This window comes from Piliocolobus tephrosceles, chromosome 9 (genome assembly GCF_002776525.5).
Source record: "Piliocolobus tephrosceles isolate RC106 chromosome 9, ASM277652v3, whole genome shotgun sequence".
NCBI lineage: Eukaryota > Metazoa > Chordata > Mammalia > Primates > Cercopithecidae > Piliocolobus > Piliocolobus tephrosceles.
The window spans coordinates 86815072-86829779 of record NC_045442.1 but is presented as its reverse complement, the minus strand read 5'-3'; the positions used below and the strand labels follow the sequence as shown (position 1 = coordinate 86829779).

The 14708-nt window shown below is 40.1% G+C and overlaps 1 protein-coding gene and 1 pseudogene across 4 annotated transcripts in view; both read right to left on the bottom strand.

The window, feature by feature from the left end:
* MARCHF8 (membrane associated ring-CH-type finger 8) overlaps positions 1–9654 on the bottom strand; it is a 148404-nt gene extending 138750 nt beyond the window's left edge. Inside the window, exon 1 of one of the 3 annotated variants that reach the window (XM_023196752.2) lies at positions 9012–9654. The gene's annotated coding sequence lies outside the window, so the exon portion shown is untranslated. Of the gene's footprint in view, positions 1–9010 lie in introns of all 3 variants that reach the window. The other 2 variants (XM_023196757.3, XM_023196763.3) reach the window with 2 other exon arrangements.
* The window catches only part of LOC111529800, a 712005-nt pseudogene that overhangs the window by 379657 nt on the left and 317640 nt on the right, over positions 1–14708 (bottom strand). The window lies entirely within an intron of this gene.

Genomic DNA, 14708 nt, shown 5'->3' with positions numbered 1-14708 from the left:
ATGAGTCTCAAATCTCACATTATACAGAATAAAAAAGCAAATGAAAGAAGTACACACACAATACAATTCTAGTTATAAAGTTCAACAGCATGCAGGGCAAAACAACACAGCTTCAAGATACAAATGTGATAAAACTATAGCAATTAAACAATATAAACAAAATTCAGGGTAGCAGTTACGTCTCTGGGGACATAACAGAATGGGATCAGAGAAGAGAGACCAAGGGCATCAAAAGTAATGTACATTGTTCCTAACTGGTGATTACAAAGTAACAGCACCTGGCCAGGCGCGGTGGCTCACGCCGGTAATCCCAGCACTTTGGGAGGCGGAGGCGGATATATCAGGAGGTCAGGAGATAGAGACCATCCTGGCTAACACGGTGAAACCCTGTCGCTACTAAACATACAAAAAATTAGCCGGGCATGGCGGCGGGTGCCTGTAGTCCTAGCAACTCAGCAGGCTGAGGCAGGAGAATGGCGTGAACCCTGGAGGCGGAGCTCACAGTGAGCAGAGAAGGCACCACTGCACTCCAGCCTGGGTGACAGAGCCAGACTGCGTCTCAAAAAAAAAAAACAAAAAAACACACAGACACAAAATAACAGCACTTACATTCTATACATAATTTATAAATATTGTAATATCTACTCAATATTTGAAAAATGAAAACATCTAGATAATCAAACTTCTACATAACAAAAAAAACTTTTTTCTTTTCTTTTGCAAAGATGTGTTCATTGAAAGGACTAATTCAAATAATATAAAAAGTCCAATCATTTTTTTAATCACCTAAAATTCTCACCAGCTAGACATAATCCGTAACAATTTGCTTAACATCCTTCTAAGCATTTCCTATGAGTATACATACATTTAAATATTTTACATAAAATCTCAGTATATATACACATAGGTATATGTTCTGTCTATAAATGTTTAGACCCTTTTGAAAAACAACTATATTAAGACATAATTTACATAAAATAAAATGCACCCATCTTAAGTATAATGCTAAGTTCTGACAAAAGCGTATAAAAAGTGTATATTTAGTATAACCACCACCCAATCAAAATACAGAGTAATTCCATCACCATAGAAAGTTCTTTTCTGCTCCTCTGCAGTCAATCCCCACCCCTACCTAACCTCAGGCAACCACTAATCTGCTTTCTTAATGTTTTGGTGATTCTAGAATTACATGTGAATCAAATCATACAGAATGTAGTCTTTTGTCTGGTTTCTTTTGCTCAATATAATGTTTTTAATTTCATAGAGTGACACTGTGCAATTCATTCCTTTCTTCTCCTGAGTAATATTCCATTGCAGACTTGTTGATAGACTATACTGTTTCCAGTGTTGAGCACTGAGTACTGTTGTACAAATCATTTGTGAATTTAAGGTTTTATTTTATACCCAGGGGTGTAATGTCTAGGTCATACAGTAAGTGCAAGTTTAAGTTAATAGGAAACTGTTAAACAGTTATCCAAAGTGCCTGTACACTCCTATCAGCAATTTATGTAAAATTCTGATTGCTCTACGTCCCCACCAACACTTGGTATTGTTAGTCTTTTTCATTTTGACCATTCTTGTAGGCAAAAAGTTGCTCATAATTATAATTTTCTTTAATAACTAAATATGTCGAGAATTTTTAATATGTCTACTAGAATTTCAAATACCTTCTTTTGATAAGTTGCTCCAAAATTTTTTTTTTTTTTTTTTTTTACCAATTTTGCCATTTGAGTTCTCTAACTTCTTACTAATTTATTGAAGTTTTTTATATAATGCTGGGTAAAAGTCCTTTGTCAGATGTATCAATTGTCAACATTTGCTCCCAGTCTATAGTACACTGTTTCTTTTCCTTAACAATGTCTCCTAGAGTACAGACTTTTTAATTTTATTGAGTCCAATTTAACATTTTTAAAATGTTGTAGTTAGTGCTTTTTGTACCATATATAAGACTAAATGCTTTCTCCCTCAAATTGACCACAAAACATGGATATCTGCTCTCACCACTTCTATCATAATATTGGACTTGAGGTCCTCACAAGTGTAATAAGGTAAAAAAAAGAAACAGAAAGCACATGATTGGAAAGGAAGATGTGAAACTGTCTTCATTCAATGACTGTATGTGGAGAAAATCCAACCAAAAGACTACCAGAACTAATAAGTGGATTTAGAAAGGCTACAAGACACAAAGACAATATACAAAAATCTGCTGTATTTTTACATATTAGTAAGGAATACTTGAGAAATGATTTTTTAATCCCATTTACAATGGCATTAAAAAGGTAAGATATTAAGATATAAATTCAATAAAATATGCACAGGACCTGTACACTGCAAAACTAAAAAACATGTTGCAAGAAATTAAAGAACTACATAAAAGGAGAGCTGTAACATGTTTATGTAGTGGAAGGTTCAATGACATTAAAATAGCAATTCTCCACAAACTGATTTACAGAGTCAAGGCAATCCCAATTGAAACCGCAAGTTCTTTTTTTTTTTTTTTTAACTAACAAGCCGATTTTAAAGTACTTTTGAAAACACAAAGGACCTAGAATACCCAGAAAATTTTTGAAAATAAAGAACAAAATTGGAGGATTTATACTAACCAATTTCAAACTTTACATAAAGTTATAGAAATAAAGACAATGTGGTACCGACATAAGAACAGATAGCAAAAGCAACAGGAGAGTCCAAAAGCAGATACACACATACATCACCAGTTTACTTTCAACAAAAATACTCAACGGGCAAAGAGAACTCAACGGGCAAAGGATAGAGAAAGGGGAAAAAACTCAATAGGGAAAGAATTACCTTTTCAACAACTGATATTTTAAAATGTATATTAGACCAGCTAGCTTGAGCCCAAGGCCTCCTCAGGCAAAGAATAAAATTTAAATTTAAATTTAAAAATTGTTTATTCATAAAGGAAAATAAAGAACCTAGACCCATAGCTCATACCAAACACTCTATTAACCCCTAAAAATTGATCATGAACCTTAATATTGGAGCTAAAACTATAAAACCTCTAGAATAAAACACAGGAGAAAATTCAGCAGGCTTTTTTTCACACAATATTTCAGCTATCCTTACATGCTAATAAATATATTTTTTTCACTTTGTCAAAGGTAAGAAGAAAAGGAGAAAATCCTTACAAACTTTGAAAACATCTCTTCATTTCTTAAATGAAATTTCGAAATGCTTTCCTTATTCATATGGTCATACAACATTTCTTCAACTGAAGAACAGAAATATACAAAGGAAAAGAACAAAAATCTTTTTAACCTCCTTTCATATAGTTCCTACAAGAATGGGTTGGCTTCTATGAGACTGTAGTTTTGCCTCGATGATTCTTTTTTGAGTGCCTTTGCTGAAGTCATAAGTAAATCTCCCAACATATTAATACCACTTATAAGTTTTAAATATAAAAGTTACCAGAAAACCATTACAATATGTGAAATGTTATGTACTGCTATATCGTCTTAAAATTGCCTGTTTTGGTTGACAAAGACTTGTAACGTATTATACCGAGATAACACACTTTTTAAATTGTAATAAAAGGAATTTTAGCCATTTTAAGTATAATTTATCCCCAACAATTTACACGATATCTCAATAAACATGTGTATCATTGCCTATTGGTTATGAATTGTGGTTAACAAAATAAGGAACGAAAGAATCCATTATAGGCGGCGCGGTGGCTCACGCCTGTAATCCCAGCACTTTGGCAGGCCGAGGCAGGTGGATCACGAGGTCAAGAGATTGAGACCATCCTGGCTAACACGGTGAAACCCCATCTCTACTAAAAATACAAAAAATTAGCAGGGCATGGTGGCGAGCACCTGTAGTCCCACCTACTCGGGAGGCTGAGGCAGGAGAATGGTGTGAACACGGGAGGTGGAGCTTGCAGTGAGCCAAGATCACACCACTGCACTCCAGCATGGACCACAGAGCGAGACTCTGTTTCAAAAAAAAAAAAAAAAGAATCCATTATACTATAATTTAGTAGTTTAGCCACCACAGTTTTCCAGAAAACTAAAATTTAAAAAACACATATTGCAATGCTGCTACTTATGTATGAGTGATTTACTATTGCATAAAAGTTACTCCAAAACTCAGTAGTTTAAAACAATGGACATTTATTATCTCACAGTTACCACAGGCCAGAAATCTAGGCACAGCTTAGCTGGGTACTTCTGGGTCAAAGTCTATCATGGGGTTGCACTCAAGCTGCTGGCCAAGCTGTGGGATCCTCTGAAGGCCTCCATGTATGAAAAGGATATGCTTCCCATCTCACTCACATGGCTATAGGCAAGTCTCAGTCCCTACCACCTGGGATTCTCCAAGAGGCATACAACATGGCATCTTTGTTAAAAAAAATTTCCTTCTTTCCATCAATGGCTTTTTTGCAGGTGTGCAATTCAATAGTTTTTAGCAAATGCACAGAATTGTACAACCATCACCATAATCAATTTTAGAATATTTTCATCACCCCGAAAAGAAACTCAGTCCTCTTTAGCAGTCAAACTCATTTTTCCCCACCCCCTACCCCAACACCAGTTCTAGGCAACCAGTACTCTATTATCTGAGTCTATATTTCTATTCTGGACATTCCATATACCTGTAATCACACAATATGTGGCCTTTTGTGACTTTCTTTTATCACTTAGAAAGTTTTCAAAGTTCATCCATTTGTAGCATGAGTCAGTATTTAATTCCTTTTTATTCCTGAATAACAGTCCATTGCATGGATAAACCACATTATTTAAACCATTTATCAGTTGATGTACGTTTGAGTTGTTTCAACATTTTGGCTATTATGGCTACTGCTACTGTGAACATGTACATACAAATTTTTGCATAGATATGTTTTCATTTCTCTTGGGTATATACCTAGGAGTGGAACTGCTTTGTCATGCCTTATCCCATATTTAGCCATTTCAAGAACTGCCAGACTGTTTCTCAGAGCAGTTGCTCCACTTTACATTCCAACATGTAGATTCCAATTTCTCCAGGTCACCAACACTTATTATTACCTGTCTTTTTTATTATACATAGCCATCTTAGTTTACTAAGATGGTTACTTAGACGGTCACTTAGTAACCGTCTTAGTTACTTAGTTGATGTGACATGGTATTTCACTGCGGTTTTGATTTCCATTTACATGGTGACTAATGATGTAAAACATCTTTTCATGTGCTTACTGGTTATTTGTATGTCTTGTCTGAAAAACTGTCTATTCAAATCCTTTGTCCATTTTTTTTAGTTATTTTTCCTTTTATGACTAAGGTATAAGAGTTCCTTAAATACTCTGGATACTTACTGTGGATACTAGACCTTTAATAGATACACGGTTTCTCATACCAAACACTGGGGAGCATGTAGACAGGATAAAAACAGTTAACTCTCACACTGCTTATAGGACAGTAAAACAGTACAACTACATTGGAAAGCAATTTGTATTTAGTAAAGTTACTGGTGTACACACCTGACAAACAACAACTCCAATCCTAGATGTATATTCCAGAGAAATTCTTACCTTTGAAGAAAAACATGGATGAAACTTAGTAACTAATTTAAAAAGTTGCAGGAAGCCAGGCGCGGTGGCTCAAGCCTATAATCCCAGCACTTTGGGAGGCCAAGACGGGCGGATCACGAGGTCAGGAGATCGAGACCATCCTGGCTAACATGGTGAAACCCCGTCTCTACTAAAAAAATACAAAAAACTAGCCAGGCGAGGTGGCGGGCGCCTGTAGTCCCAGCTACTCGGGAGGCTGAGGCAGGAGAATGGCGTAAACCCGGGAGGCGGAGCTTGCAGTGAGCTGAGATCCGGCCACTGCACTCCAGCCTGGGCAACAGAGCCAGACTCCGTCTCAAAAAACAAAAAAAGTTGCAGGAAAAAAAATCCACATAGCATAATGCCATTTATATAAAGTTTAAAAATATGCATAAGCAAACAGTATTTTGGGGAGATATACATGTATAAAGTAAAATAACATTATCAAGAAAGCAGTCCAGGTGCAGTGGCTCACACCTGCAATCCCAGCACTTTGGGAGGCTGAGGCAGGTAGATCACTTGAGGTCAGGAGTTTGAGACCAGTCTGGCCAACATGCTGAAAGCCTGTCTCTACAAAAATACAAAAATTAGTAGGGCATGGTGGCACGCGCCCATAGTCCCAGCTACTCAGGAGGCTGAGGCAGGAGAATCGCTTCAACCCAAGAGGCAGAGTTGCAATGAGCCAAGAGGGCGTCACTGCACTCCATCCAGCCTGAGTGACAGAGCAAAACTCTGTCTCAAAAAAAAAAAAAGAATGAAAGCAAAGAAATGATAGACACAGAATTCAGCATGCTGGTTACTTTTGAGAGGAAGGAAGAAGTACACAGGAGGTTTCAACGCTATTGGTAATGTTCTATTTTTTCAATACATACTTTTATACGCGTGCCACATTTAATAAACACTTTTTCAAAGAGCTTCACTGACAACTGAAGGTCCTTTTAATATAGAAAGACACCAAAGCAGTTCAAAGCAAATATAAAGCAGATGAGAACATCAAAGTGAACCAAAAACCACACATACACAATATTGTAAAGTATTTTAAATCCAACAAAGCGTGTGTTTTGTAGAACTGAGAAGACAGATTGCCTGCCCTTATCCGCTTCTTTCCACCGTTGTGTCCACCTCTGTCTTCCTGATCCCACCTTTACCTCCAGGTCCTTCTACCTCTTCCAGAGTTTTTCTCTTCAATATATCAATCTGAAGAGCACCCATCCTTCCTCTCAATTTCCACAGCACTTGTACCTCTTCATCATATTATCCTCAGATTACACGTTTTAACTCCTCTATCAGAAATAAGCACCTGGAGAACTAGAACACTGGTCACATCATCAAACTGACTCTCCAAAAGTAAATTTTTTATTGACTATTGATTGAATAAATGAATTAGAAAATTCAGGCATTTCCAAGTGAGTTAAGAAACTGGATCTGGTCTAGTTATTTTTTTAAAAAATGAAAAGTTTAAAATTACACTTCTTGAAAAAGAATTTCAAAATTGAAAATCCTTCAATATAGCAAAGACAAAGCTGACAACCATCAGATAAAATACAAAATGTTTATACTGTATATACTGATAATTTTCCATATTCACAGGGGACAAAATTAGAAGGCATAAGAAGAACTTCCTGATTACTTGGCATCAGAACAGTCCACGGCTTTAGAAAATGTCTTGTAATCAACCACAAACCTGGGGAACAGGTAGGGTTGTAAAGCATCTTTTACGGGGGGGGGAAGCACATACCATTTCAAGGCTCCAAAAAATGAAGCCACTTTTAGAAATTTCAGCAATATTTTTAACTTGCTTTCAGATATTTTAAACTACTTACCACCAAAAGTATAAACCTAAACATTATGTGATTATGGTAGAAATGGAACTGCTACGTAAGGGGAAAAGAAACAAACCACAAGTGAATCAACAACATTCCTCAAGAACCAGACGCTACTACTGACAACAATTAGCGTTTCCTGGCTGCTTAAATCAATTCATTTCCAGCTCTGCTTTGAGCCGGCACTAATTTAAAGGAAACAAAAATGTTGGAGCTAAGGCTGCCAGATTTAGCAAATATAAATACAGCAAGCCCAGTTAAACTTTAATTTCAGACAAACAACGAATCATTTTTTTAGTACAAGTACGCCCCCATGTAGTATTTATAGTAAAAATGTATTCACTTTATCTGAAATTCGTATCAACTAGGCATCCTGTGTTTTATCTGGCAAACCTAGCTGGAGCCAAAAGGTAGAATAGTAATCAATCCAATTTCCTCATTTTGCAGCAGAAACTGAGAACCAAAGAAAGGAAATGACTTGCTTAAGCTTAAGCCAAAGATCAGGGAAGTTGGCTTTGAAAAGAGAAAACCTTTCTACTAGGTCACCTTGGGTACCACTTATAGTCCATTCCACTTCCAATTCTTGCTCAACTCACAGAAGCACCAAGCAGACAAGCTGTAAAAGGGTATCGTTTCCCTCTTTTAACATTAAACTTCAAGTTTCAGTACATCTCTTAAAACCATAGTCTCCAAAATCCATTAGGAAACTATGTGTTCCTCTTTAAAAAAAAAAAAAAAATCCTGAAAATGTTGTCTACACACTACCACCTCATACCGTTTACATGTTCACTCACCATATGAAACAGGACATCTTTTTCTCTTAAACTCAGTTTTCTCAAAATCCAAAATTCTCTTGCTCCAGGGTCTCAAGATTTCACACGAAGGCATGTTCACATTATTCCATGACTCTCAACGACTTGAGTTCATATACTCCTTCAGTTTTCATATTTTTTAGAGTTTTCATGTTTTTCTGATATGTCCTAACCTATCCGGTTGGTCTCAAAAGTCTTCCATTCCCATTCTGTATCTGAGCAACTAAATCAGCAATGAGGCATGAAGTCTCACTATTATAAACATACACTTACTTCCCCAGGGACTGGGATGCAAGGAAAGATGGAACGATTCGAGAAACGTCTTTATCAGAAATTTCGGGGCCAAAAAAGGCCCCGAAGTATGGTATGTGAGGGTTATGCTAATTGTCTCTGTAATTATATAGCAGGCAATCGAACAAAATAAGGATAAAGATAATAGAAAACACATATGCAAAGAATTCATTTTCCAGATCCTATCAAATTAAAAAATACACAAAACATTTCCTCAACTCCATACGGAGCTCCCCAACCTATGACTTCCCTGGGTCCTTAAGGGTAGTTAGCGTGGGGGTGGGTCGTGAGAATAGTGATAATGAGGCAGAAAAGGGTTCCATTTATTTTTACAATCTGGGCTTCCAAATAGATTTTAAGGAAAAAAAAGGTTTTGTTGCATTAAAGAAACATGAAAACGGTAACATAAACCATTATAACCCCCACCCAATAAGTTTTCTATTAAAAACTTCAGCCAGGTGAACGGGAATACGAAATCATTTAAGATGAAAACAGATTTAAAGATCAACGAAAAGTTAGCAACTAAAGGATACCTATGCTTTCCTTCTGGCACCCCGGATGCACGCAGGTCTCTCGAGATCACACGTCAGACGTGGAAGGTCCTCACGGATTACTAGTCCGAGCTTCCATTTTACAGATGCGCAAACTCAGGCCAAGGACGACGGCTGACGGGCTCAAGGTCTCACAGCCCGTCAGGGAAAAGACCTGGCACCCCGGGCGGCCGGCCTAAGGCCCTTGGCACAGACTGCTTCTGCGGTTCCTGGTTCGACTCTGTCCGGCCCCAGGGGCAGACGCCAGCACCAGGGCAGAAGGACCCACGGCCCCAAGTCGCGCTGCCTCTCCGCGGGCTCCACGCCGGGCCCCCAGCCCAGGGGCAGCGCAGGGCCGGGGCCTTGGCAGCCCACCTGTCGCGGATCGCGCGGCCGGCAGCCACACCCCCTGCCAGGGCCGGGGGCTCGACCGCCCTTATTGCCGGCCAGCAGGGACGGCTGCGAGCGGCGTGGAGGAGCCGAGCCTAGAAGCCGCAAGAGTTACCTCAGGTGGGCTCTGAGCTGGCGGCGCAACGGCCCCGGCCCTCCTCGAGCATGCCCGAGACGCGGACGCAGCAGGGCCGAACCTCCGCCAGCGCGTTCCCTGTTTACACCCTACGCCCCTCCGCGTGAGGACGCCTACTGGCAGGTCACGTGACGCGGGCGTCACGTGTCCGGCCGGGCTGGGTGGAGGTGTTCCCCCGGCGGCCACAGCGCGCTGGGGGCCGGCTGCTGCGGGTGCGGCTGCGCGACACCTCTGTGCTTCCACCCCTTCGCTGTGCCCAGGCGAGGCCCCACCGGGCTTGGAACCGAAGACTTCCCCAGCTCTGCCTTTGTTGTTTATCGTGTCCTGGACCTGACTATATATGTTATTAATACTAGTGTTTTGGAAGGAAAAGGAAATTTTGTCTGGCAGAAGGACGTTGTACTTGGAGAAGAAAGTGGAAAATACTTTCTTACCTGAGGCTATCAAAGGGAGGGAAAGCGAAGGAATAAGTGGTAACGGTTTTTGCCTTGACAGATTTTTGTTTGCTTTCGCTCTCTAATCTGGACTGAAAGATAAATGCCCACAGCATAGCCCTCTCAGCCAGAGAAAGCATGTGAAAGAGGTTTATACGACTTCCTACTTTTAAATTGTATTTTAATTTTTATCAGGAATCATCTTTGTGTACATACACGTCTAAATATTTGATTCTGCATTCATCTTTTGTCCACATAAAACTTTATTATTCCTCTGTCACTTTCATCATTGTCTACCAAATCCAATTTTCCTAGATCAAACTTCCCAGAAATAGTTTCAACCACTGCTAATTTTATTTGTCCCATAATAATGCATAAAATATGACTAATTTGTATTTCTTGGTAAATTAATGAGTGAATAAGCAAATCTTCTCAAATATTCCCCAGTTATTCTGTTGTCCAGGAGTGATCTATATAGCTAATCAATTCCTCCCTACAATTGTGACCACTTTGCATTGTTGGCTAAGTAAAGAACAGATTGTCAGGTTCAAAACAGTGTGCTCAAAATATCCTTTAGATCAGCAAGGTCAAAACATCATTTCTATAACACACTTAGAATACAGTATTACAAAGAACAGAAAATGATGACTTTTCTCCATTTGTCGTTTACTATGGAAAATAGGTTATCAAGGCCGGTTGCCACAATCTGGTTGACTCTACTGCTTCTGGCAGCAGGTGTTCTATGAAGGCAGTACCAGTATCTTCCATTGGTATAGCTTATGCCTAGACCAGGCTTGTTGAGCAAAAGAATTGGTTGACTGATCTATGGATATGGAATCCTATCATCCTTCTGCAGGAAGCGGCAGAACCTTCCGTAGTTTAACAGGGATCTGTGAGCTAAGCAGGGCTGATAAGCAGTACTTATGGAGGCAAAGATAGGGTGAGTCCTGGCTCAGCCATTACTGTCTAGGCAATTTTCTTAACCTTTCCGAGCCTCTCTTCAGCTATCTAAAAAACATCTACTGAATAGAGTGGTTATGAGACAAAATGAGGTAATGCCTGTATAACACTTTTAAGTGCCCAACACATACAGTGCTGGGTAAATATTAACCATATATGGTCTTTGGCAACGAGTATTAGTATAGGAGGTCAAAGTCCTGAGGGAAAGGGAGCTGACAACTTGAACATGTCCAGGTCCTGGGTCCAGATTCTTGCCACCTGGAGTGCAGTTCAAGAAGGGATTGCCCGCCAGGTATGGGGGCTCACATCTGTAATCCTAGCACTTTGGGAGGCTGAGGCAGGCAGATCACCTGAGCTCAGGAGTTCAAGACCAGCCTGTCCAACATGGCCCGGCCAATATGAAACCTCCTCCTTACTAAAAATACAAAAATTAGCCAGGCATGGTGGCAGGCATCTGTAATCCCAGCTACTCGGGAGGCTGAGACAGGAGAAATGCTTGAACCTCAGAGGCAGATGCTGCAGTGAGCCAAGATGATGCCACTGCACTCCAGCCTGGGTGACAGAGTGAGACTCCGTCTCCAAAAAAAGGAAGGGATTGCCAGCAAGGAAACAAAGCACAATTGGGATAAAACTGTTGCACTCAGAATGTAAGGCAGCCAGTAAGGGAATTGCTCACAGGGCACTAGGTGCTCACTCCAAGAGGCATCCTGGCCTTGTGGCAACAGCTTAATTCCAAATCCTCCCTGCTTGTGTTAATGGGGGCTCCTAATACACTGCCTTTCCTTAGCCTTAACCCACATAGGGAAATTACCTACCCTCTCCTAGAGTTTGTGGGACACGAAGAGATAAGAATTCAGGCTTCAGCCAAACGACCAGTGTTATCTCCAGAGCCAGTCACACTGACTCCCCACAAAATGGTTAAATACATGAACCCATTCAACCCTGTTCTAGTTTGTGTGTGTGTGTGGTGTTTTTGTTTTTGTTTTGAGATGAGTTTTGCTCTTGTTGCCCAGGCTAGAGTGCAATGATGCGACCTCAGCTCACTGCAACATCCGCCTACCAGGTTCAAGCAATTCTCCTGTCTCAGCCTCCTGAATAACTGGGATTACAGGTGGCCACCACCACACCCAGCTAATTTTTGGTATTTTTAGTAGAGACAGGCTTTCACCATGTTGGCCAGGCTGGTCTCGAACTCCTGACCGCTGGTGATCTGCCCACCTTGGCCTCCCAAAGTGTTGGTGTGCCCAGAGTTGGTTCCTTCCAGTGGGTTCTTGGTCTCACTGACTTCAAGAATGAAGCCGCGGATCTTCGCAGTAAGCGTTACAGCTCTTAAAGGTAGCATGGACTCAAAGAGTGAGCAGCAGCAAAATTTATTGTGAAGAGCAAAACAACAAAGCTTCCACACCGTGGAAGGGGGACACGAGCAGGTTGCTTCTGCTGGCTGGGGTGGTCAGCTTTTATTCTCTTATGTATCCCCACCTACATCCTGCTCATTGGTCCATTTTACAGAGTGCTGATTGGCCCATTTTACAGAGTGCTGAATGGTCCCTTTTACAAAGTGCTGATTGGTGCATTTACAATCCTTTAGCTAGACACAGAAAAGTTCTCCAAGTCCCTACTCGACCCAGGATGTCCAGCCAGCTTCACCTCCCGCTGGGATTACAAGTGTGAGCCACTGCGCCCAGCCATGTTCTAGTTCTTTAAAGAGTTTCATTGCAAAAAATAAAATGTGTTATGTATGACAAAATAGATTATAAATATACAGTGCATGGCTGTATAATGGCACCCAATCTAATACAGCAGATATACTAGTGTTCCCTCTAGAATAGATGAATGCAAGGACTAATGGGGAGCTTGCAAACAAAGAAAGAAACTAGCAATAACCTACTAAAGTGTTGAAAAGCTATGTATGTGGTAGAGCCAACCTTGAATTCACGTTTCCTGGTCCCAAATCTAAATGCCTTTTTTTTTTGCCTTGATATAAGACTTTTTCCTTTTTATTAATAACCTTTATAAAGATACAGTTTCACCAGACTCCAGTTCACCAGACTGGAATTCAGAGGAGAGATATAGAGATATAAATTGAAGATTAGGCAGTGGTATTCAAAAAGCCACATGACTGGATGCGATCACACAGAGCAGTAATTTTCCTATCTTTGACCTCAACCCAAAATACAAAATACATTTTACATATTAACCGAATACATGTATATAATTTAAAAGTTTCCAGAAACAAATTTACCATTCCTACGTGTGATGCATGATTTCTTCTGTTTAAATTTTTCACTCCCAACTCTATTGATTTTTTTTAACCCTGTAATAATTGTGGCCTACAGTTTGAAAATCATTGAAAATTACTGATCTAGGACTTTCACAGGTCCGAATTGCATAATTGCAGCAAAATAGACTGAAAGGCTAGACATGTGGCACTGTAGAGATAAGAAGGAAACTTAGAAGAAGCTATCAGAGGTAAGAGGAGAACTGGAACAGAGGAGTCCTGATCAAGTGAAGAAAATGTTTCAAGAGAGAAGTGCCTAAAGGTGTCATTTGCACTGAGAGGCTGAGTCAGATGAGGATTGACCTCTGAACTGGCAGTGTAGAGATCACTGAGACCTTGGGAACGAAGCAATTAAGATAAAGTGGTAGGGTTAAAAGCCTGATTCTTGAGATAATAAATGGTGCCGACAAGTAAATACAATCATTGTTCTCTTGCTGTAAAGGAGAGCAGGGAAATAGGATCATAGCAGGTAAGAGATGTGGGATTAAGGTTTTCTGTTTAAATATTTATATGCTAATACAAATGCTGTAGTGATTAGATGTACAAGAGAGTGACAACTGTAGGAAGGAAAATCTTGAGTAGATTGGAGAAGTCATCCTAAGATAAGGAAAAAACAAGAGAAGGGGAATGGCTGGCCACAGATACAGATAGCTTGGTAGATTTGTTGTTGAACATGAAACTGACCCAGTAGTCCCATAGACAGTTCTTTTGGCCAAACGTAGAAAGTGACCCTTCTTTACTTAAAGCTCAAAACTTACATTTGTTTTATCTGAGGTCCTTTCTCGGGAAGGACTCCTGGCCTCTCAAAAAGTATCAAAGAACTGAAACTTACCAGATCACTACATTCAGACAATGAGATGCCAGACCCTTACTTTTATTTCCTTACCCCTCTATAGTTCCTGTTTTCTAACACATGGTTATACTTCTTCCCTGCTATATAAACCCTAAATTTTAGTCAGTCAGGGAGATGGATTTGAGACTGACCTCCCCATCTCCTTGGCTGAAACACGTGATTAAACTCTTCTTCCTCAGCAGTGAGCTGCAAGACTTAGAACCCCTGATGTTTCTGTGACGGATGCACGTGGAATTTCTCTACTGATTGTTGATAGTTTAATAAAATAAAAGCTGAGTGTGAGGAGAGGGAGAGAGGTGCTGGTGGTTTGAGAAAGGAGGAGAACATGTAACTATCATCCAGGAGCGTGCTACAGCCCAGCCAAACCCAGCCCTAGGACCTCCCATGTGGGTGACTGCTGTATATTTCTCTCAACTTCCATCCTTGCCTCCTTACAGTCTTTTTTTTTTCTACACAATCACCAAAGTGACTTTTCAAAACCTAAGTCAGAGCAAGTCAACCCCAATATTTTCCCAATTCAGAATAAAATCCAAAAGTGCTTGGCTCTAAAGTCCTGCATGATCTAGCCCCTACTTCTCATCGTCCTCTTACTTGCTTTGCTCTAGCCACCTGGCTTCCTTGCTGTTCCTTACTTTCCTCAAGAGAAGAAC